The sequence below is a fragment of the Canis lupus genome, chromosome 12, assembly GCF_003254725.2.
Source record: "Canis lupus dingo isolate Sandy chromosome 12, ASM325472v2, whole genome shotgun sequence".
Taxonomy (NCBI): Eukaryota; Metazoa; Chordata; class Mammalia; order Carnivora; family Canidae; genus Canis; species Canis lupus.
In genome coordinates, this window is record NC_064254.1 from 37,712,755 (window position 1) to 37,732,640 (window position 19,886).

The 19,886-nt window shown below is 37.6% G+C and overlaps 1 protein-coding gene across 1 annotated transcript in view; it reads right to left on the reverse strand.

Annotated features, from left to right (window-relative positions):
* Positions 1-19,886, reverse strand: part of IMPG1 (interphotoreceptor matrix proteoglycan 1) — a 150,010-nt gene that overhangs the window by 47,305 nt on the left and 82,819 nt on the right. The window lies entirely within an intron of this gene.

A 19,886-nucleotide genomic window follows, 5' to 3' on the forward strand; every position in this document is an offset into this window, starting at 1 on the left:
CTATTATTTAATTTAAAATCAGTTACTTAAATAATAAATACAAATCTTTCTTTGACCTTTTTCTGGACTTTCCCTTCTCTCCTCCCCTTGACTCTTACATTCCCATGCAGTGCAACTAGTCAGCTGCAGCAGGGAGTCTTTGTATCCAAGATTGGGCAATTTTTTTCTTTCTCCATCTTCCTTTTAATGAGTCCCAATACACTCTTTCATTTCTGGCATATTTAATTTTGCTTTCTTGTCTCTGGGCTCATTCTGTTTTTAAAAAGATTTTACTTGAGAGAGAGTGAAAGAGAGCATGAGCAAGAGGAGAGGGAGAAGCAGATTCCCTATTTAGCACAAAGCCCCAAGTGGGACTCTTTGAGGGGCTCCATGCAGGGTTAGATCCCAGGACCCTGAGATCATGACTTGAGTGGATGGCAGGTATTTAAATGACTGAGCCACCCAGGAGCTCCCTCTGGGCTCATTCTTTAGGTCATTAGTTAACACTCCTTTGAGATATGAAGTTTTTCTCTATTTACAGACAAAGAATCTGAGGCTGAGAAAATGTAAAAGACCTACTCAAAATTAATTTATGACATAGCATTAAAATTCAATTTTCCTAACATATCCATTTTATTTCCACAAAAAATTCTAAAAGTTGTTGATGTTTTCCTCTTTGCCAGGGCTTTATGCATTCATGTATGTGTACTTGCATTTATTCATCAAAAATCACTGAATATCTACCATCTGCCAGTACTTATAAGACATTGGGGCAATAGCAATGAACAAGATAAATATATTCCCTGTCTCAGTGCTTATAGTAGCTAAAAATATGGCAATAGCTTTAATTTATTGATCACCTTTTATGTATGTATGTTTTTGTACTTAAGATCTCAGACAAGTTTTAAGGTGCTATCATCTCACTAAACAGATAAAAAATGAGTTAAAGAAAGAATAAATTCTTAATACAGTATTAGTGATGAGTACTTAATATGGCTGGCAATGGGGCAATATACCCGTGGTGTGTGTGTGTGTGTGTGTGTGTGTGTGTGTGATATATCACACTAAGGTGCTAGATGTAATATATGTTTTGAGGAGTTGGATGGGCAAGGAGTGGGGACATCCCATGAAGTGGTGCTGCTGAACCTTTGTGAATTACATGCTATTTACAGCACAGGACAATAACCCTGCTAAATCAGGGGCACAATGGTTTAATGACATATGTTATAAAACAAGAGATAAGCTTTTTACTCTTCAATAAAGATTCTCTAAACCATTTAAGCCACTATTTTCCAGATGGTATGACTGTCTCAAAGTTCTGGGAGAGGTAGTCTACTGACAATGTCACCAACCCTTTTTCATTTTGGTTAGAGAGAGTCCAGAAGCTGAGATTTGTGAAATCCTTAAGCAAGGAGTCCACAGAAACCTTTTTGTGATGAAAACACAGACTGTAGAAATTTCAAGTTAAGGAAAATTATGTCAGCACACTTTAATACTTGTGAGTCTGGCAAGGTAGCAAAAATCCTTGTAATATTCTTTAAAATTTTTTTAAAGTAATTTTAAAAAAGATTTATTTATTTGTTTATTTGTGTGTGTGTGTGTGAGAGAGAGAGAGAGAGAGAGAGAGAGAAAGAGAGAGTACAAGTAGGGGGAGCAGGAGAGGGAGAAGCAGGCTCCTTGCTGAGCAGGGAGCCTGACGTGGGGCTTGATCCCAGGACCCTGGGATCATGACCTGAGCTGAAGGCAGAGGCTTAACCAACTGAGTCACCCAGGCACCCACTGCCCCGTTTATATTCTTAGAAAATTTAATAATAAAAGAGTAATTGAATTTATTAGCAATAAAATTTTTCTTAGAAGAGCAGTTTACCCTGTCAATCCCCAGGCTCTGATGAGGCTAGTGCTGAAATTAATGAGCCAAGTGGAAAAATTCAAATACTGAATGAAGAGTTAAAGTACTTATGATAAGAAAAAACATTTTGAAGCAAGTATGAGAAATGGGAATCTGAGTCCACACTGTATTGAGAGATTAGCTCCTCAGGTTTCTACCTGAAGAGGAGGTCTCACCAGACATACCTCATGGGTTTCAAGCACGATAGTTTCAGACACAATCATACTCTTATGGAATGGTGAATTTTTAAAAAGACATACCACAAAATGAACAAATTTGAGGAGAAATTAGGTTGATGAATACTAAAAAGAAGATAAAATAGATATGTATAAAAGACTAACTTATCCTGATTTAATATTACGTATCAAATCTTATGAAATTTTTTTTCCAGAAAAATTTACACGAGTATCAAGGCATACCAGGAAAAGAAATTAATATACCCAAACACACAGAAAAGGAAGAGAGCAGGGGTACCCCTAAGACAGGGCAAGGGCTGGGTGTGGGTGGAGAGAGAGGAGAGTCTTGGGTGATTATGGGTTTCCAGCTTGGGCACTTTCATTGGTAATTGTTGTATTCAGTGAGACAGAGGAGGAAAAGGTTCAGTGTTTTTCATTTATAATCAATTAAATGAGAGAATTAGCTATCCTGTACATCTTATGGGATGATTCAGAAGTTAATTAAATAAAAATACATGAAGGGGCAACTAGGTGGCTGAGTTGGTTCAGTGTCTAACTCTTGATTTTTGGCTCAGATCATGATCTCAGGATTGTGAAATTAAGCCTAAAATCAGGCTCCCTGATGGATCTGGAGCCTGCTTAATATTCTCTCTCTCCCTGTCCCTCTACCCCACTTTCTCTCATGAACTCTCTCTCTCTCTCAAAAAAAAAAAAAAAAAAAAAAAGACATGAAAGAGCTTTGAAAATGTTAAAGTCCAAATGTCAGTCATAGTGGTTGCTGTCACAGTGGAGCAGTAGTTCTCCAAGTGTGCCCACCACCCCCAGCAGCATGAGTCCCCAGAGAGTGTTTGTTAGAAAGGAAAGTTTGCTCCATCCCAATCCTACAGAATCAGAAACTCTGGGGCAAGAGCCCAGCAATCTATGTTTCAACAAGCCTTCCAGGGGATTCTGATCTATGGAAATGTTTCAGAACGCTGGTAAAGGAAAGGTTCTATAGGTTATTATGGGAATATTTACAGAGACCCAAGCCCAGCCCAGATCTGCTCCTGAGGAGGCTGTCAGACAACACCGTTCTTCTGCCCTCAAGCCTTATATTTGCTTGATTCACAGGTGCCTCAAAGACTTGAGTCAGGAAGAGCTACATGAACATTTACACTTAATACCAAAATCTGTGAAGTCTGCAAGAGGGGAATTCTTCTTTAGAATTAATTTAATTATAGACAAGGAAATTCATCTTTAGGCAGTAGCTTTGTACTCTGAAGAATAAGAAATTCATAATGTGATCACACTGAAGTTCCTTTAGAAATGTTCTTCCATTTGACATTTAAAATGCTTTTTATATCAACGAATGCCATTTTGGAAAAAAAATGACATTTCGTGCAGTATATTTATAGAAGTTGTTAAAAAGCAAATACATGTTAAAACACATGTTTGAATTTCCAGGATGTTGTCAATTCAAGCTGGCTAACACCTGTTTTTGCTTATTTCTTAATGGAATATAAATCTCCCATTGGAAGAGAACTAGTTATGATCGTTATTCATAGTTTGGGCCAAGTTATGGCTGCAGAAGATACTTGCATTTCAGCTACTTAGAGCATTCACTTCCTGCCTCAATACATTTTGTAACTTGGTCCTGTAAATACATACTTTGAGGATATTCTTAGAGTTCATCCTACTAGCTAGAGGAAATCATTACATGCAAAGAAGGGAAGAATGAAAGAGACTGGTTCTAAATTTCTGTTTTTAAAAGATAGTTTAGAAGCATGAACATTTAAAAAATACTTTAATAGTTCCAGTTGGAGTTATTTAAAAGTCAAATTTCTAACCATTATTCATCCCCAAGTGATCTACAAAAAGCACTTGAACTGCCTTTAGTGCATTTTGTTAATTTCATGTTCTTGGTATTGATAATTACACCTAAAATATGGTAGGTATTTCATATACTTTCATTTAACAACAGATTTTGGAGAATTCACAAGATTTATTAAGAGTAATGAACTGTGCTTGAAGAAATCATAGCCTAATCACATATTAACATTAACTCATTAAAAAATTCAACTCCATAGGACATTGCAGGTGGTGATGGTGGGGAGAATTTATAGCATCCGGCAAAGGCTGAATGCATAGGGAATGTGAGCATTAAGAGAAAATCTGAATAATTCTGGCAACAGCTTATTATTTATTATCTGAATAAAGAAAATGTATTCAAACTCTCCTTCTGCAGTGAAGAATGCCTGAATCATTACTATCTTTCTAAGCAAATCATCTTCTACTTTTAACATTTTAACTATGGTTAGGAGATAAAATATTACATTAATGAGGTTTACAGTTTGCACCTATGACTCTGAATCAACCAACCATAGCACTCTTTGAGTCTCACTGCCACTAAAAAAAAAAACAACAAAAAAAACAAAAAAAACAAAATGCTGGGAACATCTCCTTATTTAAAATCCAAGGACATTATCATTATCATTAACATCCATCCATTTTCTATTACCCATCTACCCCCACCCTCATCCATATATCCATTTATCTGCAGACTGTCTCAGGCAGAGGAAGACAAGATAATGGTTGAGAGTTACTGTAGAAAGATAGAGATTGCTTCAATTCAAGGGCAGCTAAAATGGACAACCACATCTAGATGTCAGCACTAAATGGGAACTATCCTAGGTGACTATACTGTTTATTAATTTATTGAAACTGATAGATTTGGGCACACAAGAAGATATTTCCATGGGAAAATAAGCAATTCCGTAGCAACTTTAAAATTACTTAATATAAGGGAGACAGCCTTCTTTTTATTAATTCAAATAATAAGGAGATAATTCTGAAGTACAATGACCTGTGTATTTGTGGTTCCCACAATATTGGAAATGGAATGAGTGGATAGCAAGGGCTCTTGGTTGATGATGCCTGAACAATGTTTTATGATGTAACTCCAAATGCCACATTGCTACTTGATAATGGGACACCTTATGAATTGGGCTCTGAGCTCATCCTGGGCTGGGTTTCCCTCAATCATTCCTTGCTCTTTCTTCTCCTTGGTTTCAGGAAAGTGGGACGAGGGCACTAATCCTTATACATGCTACATTTCAGAGTCCTCTGTACCATCTAGTTTCTGGATAGATTTGGCCAATATGAGCACTGGCAGGTAGGGATAGGAAAAAGTGGGGGCTATTTCTTCTCCCTGTGTGCCACAAGTTACTGTTCTGGCAACAACAGTCTCTCCTCTGTGTCTTCAGCTCCCACTGGATTAGGCACTCCAGGCTACCAGCTTTCCCCAGATAAACTGGCTCCTAGATTCTGGTAATAAACACCTGCTGCTTTTATCTCTTTAGACTAGGGCAGTAGCAGTGCCTCCTCTTCCTAATCTCTGGGTAACCTCTCTTGTTTGGTTTCACAGCTCCTCTTCTATCTGAGTAACAAATTCCCCATATTAAAGTCCCTTTCTTATAAATAATAGTTTGAACCATTACATACTGCTAATGTTCGACTGTTTTGACCTTTAAAATCGGCAACCTCATGCCTGAAGTAGTTTCTGTTTTTTTTTTTTTTTTTTCTAGTTAGATTCTGACTGCTATGGGTCAACTAAAGAAGGGACACTTCCCACAAAAAAGGATTTTGAAATTCTGGCTTTGGCAGGGGGATTCAGTGGGCAGAGAGCACAGGGGTCCGGGACACAATGCTGGGTGAGGAGACAAGGAGCAACAGAATCACCTGGCCAGTCCAGGTAATATGCATTGTGTAGCCAACATTTTCCAGGTGAGACTAGATCAGAGATTATAATCTTAAATAGACGGACTGAGTCATCAGCAAAGGGAAAATAGAAAGCTGATTCCAGAACTCTACCACAGAGTATTTATATTTCAATGAATGCATGGAAAAATTAATACATTTCTCATCCAAAATAATGCTTAAGTGATTTACAACAAATTCTTCATCATTCTTATAAATGCCCCTGTTTATATTGTTTATATCATTATCTGAACCATTATATCATTATCTGAATCATTAACCCTACCACTCCATTATCTGGCACCAGGATGCTGGGCAAAGCTCGGAGAGCAGTTCTGCTTGTAGAACTGTAGAATCTTGTTTTAGCAAGATTTAATTTCATGTATGCAGAGCCTATAGGATCTTAAGGCAAAAGGAAAAATGGGCACCTCTGTATACACTTATCAAAATATCCTCTAATATTTTAATCAAATAGACAAAGTTAACAAAAGCACTACAATCCCAAAGCAGACTATTTGTGAAGCTCCATGTTGTTGCAATCTGTTTATAACCAGGTCAAGCCTTGAAAGCCTGCCTGGAGGAGTACACAAGGGGGTCATGCAGGCAGAAACTATGGGCAGACCAGAAATGACTTCATGTCATACAACAATGCAAGGTTGTAAAATAAGTAATGGTTTATCTTTATTTAAAATTTTGATATTTTGTTCATGGCTTTTTTGCATTTATTCTGAGTTTTTGAAATCTTGCTTTTGAATATGATCTTGATTATAGATTTTTTTTTGCTTTCCTTGAAATTTTGTGCCTGAGACTAGTGTCTTGCTCACTGTCTCTCAGATCAGTCCTGCTTGGGTCTTATACTTTATACATGCACAGAATGGGTGTTGAGATTAGGTTGAGAGGAAGAAGAAAGAGAAAAGATCAGGCAAGTCATTCAGGAATTCATGCAACAGGATTCTAAAGAGTCCTGATATTTCAGGATAGACTGGAGGTCTTAATAATTACTACAATAAGGTCTGAGGAAAAAAGTAGTCCATCAAATCCTGAGAAAATGGGCTTTGAATTGGTGGTAAGGCCACTGAAGACAGGGATCTATATGGAAATCTGCATAAAGATACTTTATTGTAGGGAATGCCGGGTGGCTCAGTTGGTTAAGCATCTGGCTCTTGATCTCGGCTCAGGTCTGATATTAGGGTTGTGAGTTCAAGGCCTCCATTGGGCTCTGCACTAGGCATGGGGTGCCTACTTAAAAAAAAAAGAATCTTTATTGTAGATCATGAGTTTGCTGAGAAAATTGGAAATTGGAAAAATGGCCTCCGAGTACCAGACAATGACACTTGTAATACAACTTGGTATCACCAAGTAAAGTAGATGTAATAATGAAGGCTAAAAGATAGTATTACAGGGATATTGCTACAAACTGCATACGATGTCACACTGGATCTCTTGTCCATCCTGTGCTTTGTAAGAGGAAGCAAACAATGTGAGCAATGAGGAGAGAAAATGAAGCTTCTCTGAGGAGAAATGAGTCAAGGAATTCATTAGTTTGTGTGTGAAGGCTGCAAACTTAAAAACAAAACAAGCTCACAAACCTACAAAACCACAGATGATTCTCATGAAAACAAGAGGGTTTCATATCTTTTGTTAATGATGAAGCAATGGATTATTAAGTTGCTCCAGAAATGAGACTTTTAATGTATAATTAAATCTCCAAAATATTTTTCAAAATCATTTTTTCTCTTTCTTTTTTTAGCTAAGAATTCAGGGAACTCTTCCATCAGTCATGCCAAGCCAAGGTTCCGTTTTCCGTAATGAATATTACGGCAGTTAGAACCCAGGTATCACAGTACTCCTGGTTTTCTGTAGTTATGCCAAACTTCCCTTTTGCCAAAGAGGAAACACTCATTGGGAGAGGTGTTGAGTGAAAAGGTTCACCTGGACAAAATGCAGCCAGGCCCTCAGCAAAGGCCTCCCAGTCATCTTACCACCTCTGTGATCCCCCAGGAAGATGGGTAGGGTCTCTTCTTTCTGGACTTCAGTCTGGTTCAATATTCTTACTCTCACTTCCATGGACAGTCATTCCAAACACTCAGCTTCTTAGAGCAAAGCTGGAATCACTAGTAAAGTTTATAAGCAAGCTAGCAAGTTACAGGTACACAGCACAGGATCAGTGTGTCTGTCCAACTTACAAGTGAGTCTGTTTCCTTGATTTAGTTCTGCTTTTCTCCTTTTCCCTGAATGAGGAGGTGCTCTCCCCTGATTCTTTTTTTTTTTAAGATTTTTATTTATTTATTCATGAAAGACACAGAAAGAGAGAGGCAGAGACATAGGTAGAGGGAGAAGCAGGCTCCATGCAGGAAGCATGATGTGTGGGTCTCAATCTCGGGACTCCAGGAACACGCCCTGAGCCAAAGGCAGACGCTCCACTACTGAGCCACTCAGGTGTCCCCAACTCCTGATTCTTGATCAAGCATTGCTTTCTTGAATTCTTTCTCCCAAGGACACACTCCAGCTGCAAGTCAGCTTCCCTTCCTGGGGGGCCCCTCCATCCCCAGGATCGATGCTTTATCCTTCCTGCCCAGCATATCCCCCTACTGTTATATTCCCAAGATCTCTCTCCTTATTCAGCTTCTCTATTGCTGCTCTCCAGGTCCTATAGTTAAAACTAGTATTACCAACACTTAAAAGGCCCTTTTAGCTATTTCAGTTGTATTCTTCCTATCTCATTGTCCTTCTTCTGGTCCCTCCTTGTCCTCTCCACTGCCCAGGTCTCCCAGCACTTATATTTCTTGCTCTATATCTTGAAGATTACAAAGCATCGTGTCCAACTACAGCTTTTTAAATATATTTTAAAAATATTTTGCTTACTTATTTGACAGAGAGAGAGAGAGAGTGCAAGTGCATGTATGTGCACGACCAGTGGGGAGGGGGAGAGGGAGAAGCAGGCTCCTCACTGAGCAGAGAGCCAGATGCTGGGCTGAATCTCAGGGTCCTGAGATCATGACCTGAGCCAAAGGCAGACCCTTAACCAACTGAGCCATCCAAGTGCCTCAACTACTACTTTTTAAATTTAACATTCAAAAGATTAAAACAAAAAGTGGCACACATCATTTGCTTAATACTTTTGAGTCACTCTGACTTTTCAAGTTGAAGAAATTTCCTGAAAGATCATTCAAGAATGTCACAAACATGCAACTGAAAGACCTATGAAAATTATGGCAAACTCTCATGTAAAGAGTCTGATCAACAGGAAACTTGTCATCCTACAGAATGAAGGTTTCAATGGAGAATCTAGAGAGATAAATTTCCCTAAACTCTAAACATATTCTCATTCAAAACAACAAATAGATAAATACAAATAGACATATTTATTTATCTTTCTGCAAATGCTTTAATTTGTTCCATCCCTATAAATAAAGTTTGGTAAGTTTTGTAAATGCTGACCTTGGATGATATTTAGTAAGCATTTTGTTAAAATTCTTGTGGATTAGCACTTGTTTCAACATTACAAATAGCATAAATCTAATATGCACACTCTGGCAAGGATTCTACTTAACCTGACAACACAAAGAACTTGCCAACCAGCATCGGAGAGTTGTTGTCTTTCTACTTCAATCATTGCCAAGCTAGAAAAATAGAGGTAAAAGAAACTCAAAATCCTCTTATTTTTTTTATTTACTCAGTGGTCAAAAGATGTTAATTTTTTTCTGAGATTAATTTCCTGACATTTACATTGTTAAGGCCAGGTGGAGGATAGGACCTGTCACTTTGAGCAGAACTGCCTGACAATTACAAAAGTTTGCCCAGTTATCTGTGTAGACTCCCCTCCTATAAACTGACCACTGCATGTAACTTGTAATCTACTAACATTTTAGAGAAACAGTTTCATCTTCTGAAAAATTAAAAACTAAATCTGGGCGCCTGCGTGGCTCAGTTGATTGAGTGTCTGGCTTCAGCTCAGCTCATGATCTTGGGGTCCTGGGATGGAGCCATGTGTTGGGCTCCCTGCTCAATGGGAAATCAGCTTCTCCCTCTCCCTCTGTTCTCCTCCTCCTCTCTCTCTCTCTCTCCAATAAATAAAGAAAATCTTAAAAAAAAAAACTTAAAATCTAAAATAAACTATTCATGGGAGTTTCCATGTTCTCCATTCCCTTTATAAATGTTGTTCCTATTTCTACTTAGGATTGCTAAGATGCTTCTTTGATTAGAGTGCTGATCATATTATGAACCTATAATTCTCCACAATAGGACCCAAGGTGACATTCCTTCCCCGTAGTCTCTAAAGTGACCTAGTCTGCTCCTGGTTACTCTCTGGCCTCAAATCATTTGCATGACCTGTGCTCCATAGTCTCTGTAAAAGTGGATAAAAGAGGGACAGAATCACTTGCGTTCCTTCTCTAATTCTATAACCTTGTGTGAGTCAACATAAGGGGATCCTGAGACAGAGATCCTTATAGCTATGAATGCATCGTATCCTAGTAAGCTGGAAAGTGATAAATGGTGGGAATGGATGACTATGGAATTGATTAGATGCCACTTTGTCCATCTAGACTTGTCACCCTGTATCTCTCTTATCATGGCTTTCTTCTGGACAACTTTCTCTCTAGTCTCATTCCATTATTGGGTGTGTATTTCTTGTTCCTTCTTCTACCATGGGTTCCTTCCAATTCCACAGATATTAACTATCTGTTATCACTAACGACATATATCTTTTATGTTGTGATTAAGGCCATTCCATCAGGTGGCCCTGTTTTTTCTTTGTTCCAGATGAATGGTCTGATTATGACCTGATTCTTCTTGTTCTAGCTCTGGCTTTGGATTTTTTTTCCTGCTGATCTAGTGGATAAAGCACTCTTTGTTTTTGTTTTGTTTTATTTTACCTACTATGGAGAGCTTAAGACATACTGTAATGGTTAATTTTATGTGTCAAGTTGGCTAGGCATGGTATCCAAATATTTGGTCAAACATTATTCTAGATGTTTCTGTGAAGGTATTTTTTCAGATGAAATTAACATTTCAAAATCTCTGTAAAGCAGATTTTCCTCTATATTTTGTGTGGGCTTCATCTAACCAGTTGAAAGCCTTAATAAAGAAGCCCAAAAAACAAAGAAAAAATCTTGTCCTTCCCAGAGGAAATGGAAATTCTGTGAGCAGAGTTTTTCCTTGAGTCTCTCGCTTGCCCATCTATTTTGCAGACTTAGACTTGCCAGCCTCCACAATTCATAAGTCAATTCCTTGAAATAAATCTCAGTTTCTGACTCCTTTCTCTCTCTCTCTCCCACCCCCTCTCTTCACATACACACACATCTTATTGGTTCTGTTTCTCTGGAGAACCCTGACTAATATGTATACTGAACATTTAATTTACCTTATGTAAAATTCAATTTACCTCTATGTAAAATTCTAATCACTTAAGTGGGGCTTCCTAATATATATTAGAAAACTCCTATTGTCTGACTTGTACTGATTTTTCAAAGAGAGAAAGAGAAGGAGGGAAAGAGGGAGGAGAAAGATGGACACAGAGAGAATATATTGTTCTTGTGTTCTGTTAAGCTTCAACTTCTAGGGTAGGAAGAAATTTGGTATCTTGTGTACGACATGGATGATCATAGAGGTGTTCAACCCAGTGGTTATCCAGACATGTCAACCCATCCTTCTCCATCCATTATTATCTAAAATAGTCTCTGGTTTAGAAAAACTGAGAGCTTTTCCCCTAAGGTCAGGAACATGACAGGGATATCTATACTCGCTACTGCTATTCAACATAGTACTGGAAGTCCTAGCCTCAGTAATCAGACAACAAAAAGAAATAAAAGGCATCCAAATCAGCAAAGAAGTCAAACTCTTGCTCTTTGCAGATGAGTACTCTATGTAGAAAACCCAAAAGACTCTACCCAAAAATTATTAGAACTGATATAGGAATTCAGCAAAGTCACAGGATATAAAATCAATGCACTGAAATCAGTTGCATTTCTATACATTAACAATGAGAAGAAAGAGAAATCAAGGAATCTATCCCTTGCAAATGCACTAAAAACCATCACAGACCTGGGATAAACCTAACCAAACAGGTAAAGGATCTTTACTCTGAAACTACAGAACACTTATAAAAGAAATTGAGGAAGACACAAAGAAATGGAAAAATACTCCATGCTCATGGATTGGAAGAATAAATATTGTTAAAATGTCTATGTTACCCAAAGCAATCTACATATTCAATGCAAACCTTATCAAAAAACCATCAGCATTTTCACAGAGCTGGAACAAACTGTCTTAAAATTTGTATGGAACCAGAAAAGACCCCAAATAGTCAAAGGGATGTTGCAAAAGGAAACCAAAGCTGGCGGCATCACAATTCCAGACTTCAAGCTCTATTGCAAAGCTGTAATCATCAAGACAGTAAGGTACTGGCACAAAAACAGACACAAATATCATTGGAAGAGAATAGAGAACCCATAAATGGACCCTTAACTCTATGGTCAACTAATCTTTGACAAAGCAAGAAAGAATATCCAATGGAAAAAAGATAGTCTCTTCAACAAATGGTGTTGGGAAAGTTGGATAGCTACATGCAGAAGATTGAAACTGGATCACTTTCTTACACCATACACAAAAATAAATCCAAAATGGATGAAAAACCTAAATGTGAGACAGGAATCTATCAAAATCCCAGAGGAGAACACAGGTAGGAACCTCTTTGACCTTGGCTGTAGCAACTTCTTCCTAGATATGTCTTCAAAGGCAAGGGGGACAAAAAGAAAAAAATGAACTATTGGGACTTCATCAAGATAAAAAGCTTAGCAAAATAAAAAGCAAAGGAAACAGTCAACAAAACAAAAAGGCAACCTACAGAATGGGAGAAGATATTTGCAAATGTCTTATCAGATAAAAGACTAGTATCCAAAATCTATTAAGAATTTATCAAACTCAACACCCAAAAAACAAAGAATTCTGTCAAAAAATGGGCAGAAGACCTGAACAGACATTTCTCCAAAGAAGGTATATAAATGACCAACAGATATATAAAAAAATTCTCAACATCACTCAGCATCAGGGAAATCCAGATCAAAACCACAATGAGATAATATCTCACGCTAGTCAGAATGGCTAAAATTAAGAACTCAAGAAACCAATAGATGTTGGTGAGGATGTGGAGAAAGGGAAACCCCTTATGCTCTTGGTAGGAATGCAAACTGGTGCAGTCACTCTTGAAGACAGTAAGGAGGTTCCTCAAAAAGTTAAAAATAGAGCTATTCTGCGACTCAGCAATCACATTATTAGGCATTTATCCAAAGGATGCAAACATAGTGATTTGAAGGCACCTGCACCCCAATGTTCATAGAAGCAATGTCCACAATAGCCCAACTATAGAAAGAGCCCAGATGTCCATCGACAGATGAATGGATAAGGAAGATGTGATATTTATATACAATGGAATATTACTCAGCCATCACAAAGAATGAAATATTGGGGTGCCTAGGTGCTCAGATAGTTAAGTGTCTGCCTTTGGCTCAGATCATGATCTCAGGGTCCTGGGATCGAGCCTGGCATCAGGTTTTCTGTTCAGCAGGGAGTCTAGTCTGCTTCTCCCTCTCCTTCTGCCCCTTTACCTCTTCCTCCCACTCATGTGCACTCTTTCTTTCAAATACATAAATAAAATAAGAATCTTTAAAAAAAGAACAAAATCTTGCCATTTGCAATGACATGGATGGAACTAGAGGGAATTATAAGTCAGTCAGAGAAAGACAAATACCATGTGATTTCACTCATATGTGGAATTTAAGAAACAAAACAGATAAACATAGGGGAAGGGAAGGAAAAGTAAGATGAAAACAGAGTGGGCAACAAACCATAAGAGACTCTTAACTAGGAAACAAACTGAGGTTTGCTGGAGGGGAAGTGGCCAGGGAGATGGGGTAACGAGGTGATGGACATTGAGTGTACATGATGTAATGAGCTCTGAGTGTTATATGCAAACTGATAAATCACTAAATTCTACTTCTTTAACTAATAATACACCATATGTATTAAATTAATTAATAAATAAATTAATTAAATTGAATGTAAATTAAAGAAAAAGTAGTCCTGGTTTGTATTATTTTATATTTAAACTTTATTTCATTTTTTAAAATAAAATCTTTTATATCTCTTGTTTCGTCCCTTCTTCCTCTGCTTCTATCCTCATCCTTGGGCCTCAACATTTACATCAGATATGAGACAAAATCCCTCACTCTCCTATTTTCATCCACCAAGCTGTGGCCAGGCTAACTTTCCTAAGCCTCATTTTCATCATTTCCTTTTATTTCCTGAAAACTGAGAGGAAACTTTTTTTCTGACTTTTAAAGCCCTGCTTATATATATATCCTTTATCTACTTATTTCTCTGTATTCTCTGAATCATACTCCAGCCTTTGCATTTTTTTCTCAAGAAACTTATTCTACCTGGAGGGCCCTCTCCCTTTTCTTTGGCAAAGTCCTACACTCCCTTTGGGGCCACTTACAGCTCCACGCGTAGGAGATGCCCCTGCTTCTCACTGGTTTTCTTTTCCTATGACCTAAGACAGTTATACATATATGCTTAGTCTAGAAAAAAATTTTAAGTACTCTTTCTATTTTATACATAAAATCTTACATTGTTCCTATTTCATATGTGTAGTTCTTGAATAAAGAAAATAGAAAGTGTACTGTAGTCTAGTGTGTACTTAATTTTCTTTTTTAGAGCTGTTCTCTCTGCTTGTTGAACAACTATGGTGAAGTTCTGATATTGCTGTAAATAACAGTTTCCCAATATTAAATTTTAGCTTATCCCTAACTCTAGGCCTTGGAAGCATTGTAGAAAGTTGCATTCTTATCCTAAAGATCGGGTTGCATTATTTTTTTTTTTTTTTTTTTTTTTTTTTTTTTTTTTTTTTTTTTCGGGTTGCATTATTGATGGCAATGTATTACTTCCAATATTTTCCCCATGCAATATTACTTTAATCTCTTTCTTCCTTTTGTCTTACCTTTCTTTCTGAAAACTTTCTCTATTGTCTACATGTAATAATGGGTGATAGGTTTTTAAGATTCTTTTTAAGATTTATTTGAGAGAGAGAGGGAGAGAGAAAGAGAGAGAGAGAGAGCACAGAGGGAGGAGAGAAAGAGTCCCAAGCAGACTCTCCACTGAGAGTGTTGCCCAGTGTGGGACTTGATCTTAGGACCCTGAGATCATGACCTGAGCTGAAATCAAGAATCAGATGCTTGACCACAGAGCCACCCAGGCATCCTTAAGTTAAGGTTTCTGTTAAAGTTGTTATAATGGATGAATTTTGATATTCATTTAAGGGCTTATTCACGCAGAGACATTCTCCTTGTTGTTAGGGCTGTCTTTCACTGAGGTATGATCTACGAATAGAGCTCAACACATTTGTTCTCATTGTTTCTGTGTCACCAAGTTTAAAAGGAAACAGAACAAAGATGGTGTCCAGGTAATCTGTGAGGAGGCTGTTGTGCTTTCTGGGCACACTTCTTACTGAGCCAAGAGCTGCTGGCTGCTGGTTTTCTGGCACTGGTGAGGTGCTGACAGTGTAGCTACACTGAGTAAAATACATATTTAATATGTGTAGTTCTTGAATAAAGAAAATAGATGGAAAGTGTACTGTAGTCTAGTGTGTACTTAATTTTCCTTTTTAGAGCTGTTCTCTCTGCTTGTTTGAACAACTATGGTGAAGTTCTGATATTGCTGTAAATAACAGTTTCCCAATATGAAATTTTAATTTATCCCTCACTCTAGGGCTTGGAAGCATTGCAAAACATTGCATTCTTATCCTAAAGATCGGGTTGCATTATTGATGGCAGTGTATTACTTCCAATATTTTCCCCATGCAATATTACTTTAATCTCTTTCTTCCTTTTGTTTTACCTTTCTTTCTGAAAACTTTCTCTATTGTCTACATGTAATAATGGGTGATAGGTTTTTAAGATTTTTTTAAAGATTTATTTTAGAGAGAGAAAAGAGAGAGAGAGAGTGAAAGCACAGAGGGAGGAAAGAGAGTCCCAAAATACATATACAACTGCAGTTTGCTAGTAGCCACTCCAAGAAATGAGAAGGGAAGAGAGTGCAGATGCTAAACCAAAAGTGAAAAATATGACAGATACCAAAACTGAAATTAAAAAACAAACAGGGCAACCCAGGTGGCTCAGTGATTTAGTACTGCCTTCAGCCCAGGGCCTGATCCTGGAGTCCCGGGATGGAGTCCCACGTCAGGCTCCCTGTGTAGAGCCTGCTTCTCCCTCTGCCTGTATCTCTGCCTCTTTCTCTCTGTGTCTCCCATGAATAAATTAATAAAATCTTAAAAAAAATTAAAAAAATAAAAACAAAAACGAGTGGGTTGTTAGAATGGAACCTCAATATTGGGATGTATAGAAGGATCAAGTCCTCATAGGTGCTACTAGCTGTATAGATTTAAAGTACTCTTGGAAATAGTTTCCTAAAGCAGGTCATAAATAGAATTCCTTAATCCCTATGAATCGTTACCTTTACTTACTTGTGCAACACAGTTTCTTAGATTTCTCGGCCTCTACTTTTCTCTGTAAAATACTGGACCGATCGATCAAAAAGCATTGCAAATAATGGATACTTATCAATCTTCCTCATTATGTAAATCGAAGCTAACAAAAATGGATGGAAGTGATAAAAGTGAGCATGTCAAGGATCTGAGAACCAAAAAGGCTGGCATCTCCAAGGCTGTGCTTACTTGTCAGATGACCATAAAGTGGTAACAGGAAGGAAGTATTTGGACGTCTAAGAGGCAAGGCCAAAGCCAGTTCACTAGCCTATTACAGGCACTGTAGTCATGTATATTACTACTTCCCACTGACAAGCCTATAACAGACATTCCTCATTAATCAGATCAGGTTTTCTTGCTGAATCTATTCATGGCTTCAGAATTCTTCATAATGATTTTTACCTCTTAAATACCACTCAATCAATTCACTTTTGTTCATTTCCCCTTTTATCACTCAAGTCCAAGCTATCAACATTTCTAGCCCATATTGTTGTTAAGACTCTTCTAATTGATTGCTTGCATTTTTTTCACCTCCAGCCAATTTTCTACAATGCAGTAAAATCTATTTAAATTCAAATTTGATGTGTCATTCCTTTGCTTAAAACTCTTAATGATTATTAACAGGGCTTATAAAAGTTTCTAGAACTTCGCTGTTTTCTCTTTCTGACTCCTTGTGCTGTAGCTACATTGACTTTTTTCACTTTCCTCCAATATGCCATGCTACTTCCAGCTTCCCCTACCCCCCTCTGCCCACAACATTTTTCACTGTCCCTGCCCAATTTTTGTTTTTTGTCTTCTTGTCATTCAGATCTCATCTCAGTTTAAATATTATTTCCTTAGGAAAATCAATTGGCTATATAGAATTGATAATAAAGAATATATATATTATATATTGTGCACTACATATCCTTTGTATCAGCCAAATTTTATAATAAACTTTTGTACACATATGTATCACACTTTTTTGTTTTTTGTTTTAGATTGATTATTAAACATTCACCAGCACACCACAGTTGAGCTCCAGTGGTCATGAAGCTGTATTGGTTTCCTTCCTTTTCCTGTTTTGGTTCCCTATTCCTTTATTAGGTTTCCTGGGATCATTTCTAAAACACCTCCTTATAATCAAATCCTCATCTCAGGATTTTTTTTTGTGGGAGACTCAAACCATGACAGCCACAGAGTATATGCTTTAGCTACTATTTTATCCCCTGTAACTAATGAGCACAAGATAAACATTTGTTGAATGAATAAAATAAGCACAGCATCCCAGGGAGCCACTACTAACTAAGTGAACTTGTTGAAATCTTTTTTTTTTACTCTGTGGTATACTAGCACTTGAAGGATTTGCTTGGCTCTGTGTCTTACAGGGGCACTGCAATTCACCTGTGATGGACTGGTCTCTCATCTAAAGATGTGCAGGGAACCTTTATGGAGCTCTTGGGAAAAAAAAAAAATCAATGTGTACTAGCATCAACTGAGATAAAACCAGAGAGTAGACTTAAGTGATATGGAGGAAAAAGAGAGTTCCCCTGAGGGAGGAAGAAAGAAGAAGCAATGGCGGCACTAAGGTGAGATGAAGTTGCCAAGAGTTACTGCAAATTGCTTGGTATGTAGCATCCTCTGAATACATACGTGTGTTCAAGGGAAAGACTGTGAGGGCGGGAGGAAGGAAAAGATGCAATTTCTAATGGCAACTGCCTCTACCTGCTCCTGCTCTTGAAGGATTGGGAGAATTTATCTTAGAAATATGGTCTCAGTTCAGTAAAATGTTAGATTAAACAGACCACTATTTTGCATAAAAAATAGGATCATAACTTGGGGAGGGAATTGGGAAAAGCCCAGAAAAGGAATGATCACTCAAGGGAGTTTTGAGAGAATAGGGCTGACCATGGTGCAGCAGGGAAGTAGAGTAATATCAGTTCCATAAGGGGCAGAGAGTGAGAAAACAAATTTTCTTGGGAATTGCTGAAATTTGGGGCAGGGCGCTGAACTTCCCGTACTATCTCACTTGACATCTGGGTAAAATCTAGAATTACTAAATTAGAGAGTTGGAAGGACTTCAATTCACTTTTAATCTTTCTCAGGGCATTGTGAAGATTGTATCTACGGACCAAGTGTAATTGCAAGCCTTAGGCAAATGGCCATTCCTTCCTTCAAATGATATTTTCCTCAAAGATCTCTGAACAATTTTTATCAGCAACATAGTCCTACTAGGGAAACTTACTGTTTGATCCTCAATTTGGAAATACAAAGAAGGAAAGGAAAAATGTTGACCACGGTAGTTTAAAGTTCAGCTGAGTTTTTCTTAGAAATCTTTCCAAGTCTAACTATTGTCCTTTCATCCTAAAGTGGGGCAACTTAAAGAACATCTTTGCCAGGTCTTCATGGTTAAGAGTTAGGATATGAAAAGTTTTTGGCTAGGAGAAGTGGCTGATTGCATATTTCCTTCATTTCATGCCTGCACATTAATCAGTGTGGTAGTTGATATATCATATATAGTGGAGCTAACTAAAGTTCTTCAGCACTCTTATCTGGATAAAGGTATTTACCAATGAGGAGTTGCACTTTATATCACCTTACATGTGAGGCTGTCTCTAGCTGTGTCAGGAGTGACACAAGGTAGGGTGTACCTTCTAGGTGTTTTTAGTCTGAGACTTAAAAAGTGATAGACTCATTAAAGTTGACAATAATAACAAATAATTACAAAACCCCAATCATGTGACAAACATTGTGTTCAGTGCAGGAGGTTTTTTTTTTTTTCCTTTTTAAGCATGTTCTTCATTTTAGAAATTCAGTCTTGAAGGGATACCAGACATGCATATTAATAATTTCGGTACTGAGTGGTAAATGTTTGATGGCAGTATAAATACTTTTTTGTTATGGAGTCAGGAAACAGATGGTAATTATGAATCTTTTCAGGGAGCTCTGAGGAGGTGGCATGTTAGCTGGAACGTAAGGCATGAGTAGGAGGTCATCAGGCTAAAAGAATGGAGGGATATTACAGGGATTGATAGGCATGAGAGAAAATAATTTGTGTAAAGTCACAGAAGCATGAATATGGATGGCATATTTTGGCAGTGGTGAGTGGTATGACCAGAATAGACAGCAGACTACTGTTTCTGGATCATTAAATTGGCTCTCTCTGAGCTTCTTAGCAGGTAGAGCAAAAAGGGAAATAATCAAATTATTCCTATCAACTTTGACTTTCATGGAGGTATTACAATACAAATTCATTCCTTACTCCTTCAATTACTCAACATATATTAATTGCTTGCCTAGTATGTGCCAAGCATCTGGCTGGACACTGACAATATTGCAAAAAATGGAGACAGACTGAATCTGTCTTGTAGAACATTAACAGCCGTGTTCTCTATTGAGTTCATTCAGTTTAGCTCATCTCACTGATTCCTTTCAGTGGAGTCAAATGCTGAGGTGAGACTAAGAAAATTTGGAAATGTGTGGTAATTTTAATGTATTACCTAGATGGAACATGATGGCTAATGCTATGTGTCAACTTGATTGGGCCATGGGGTGCCCAGATATTTGGTTAAATATTATTCTGTGTGAG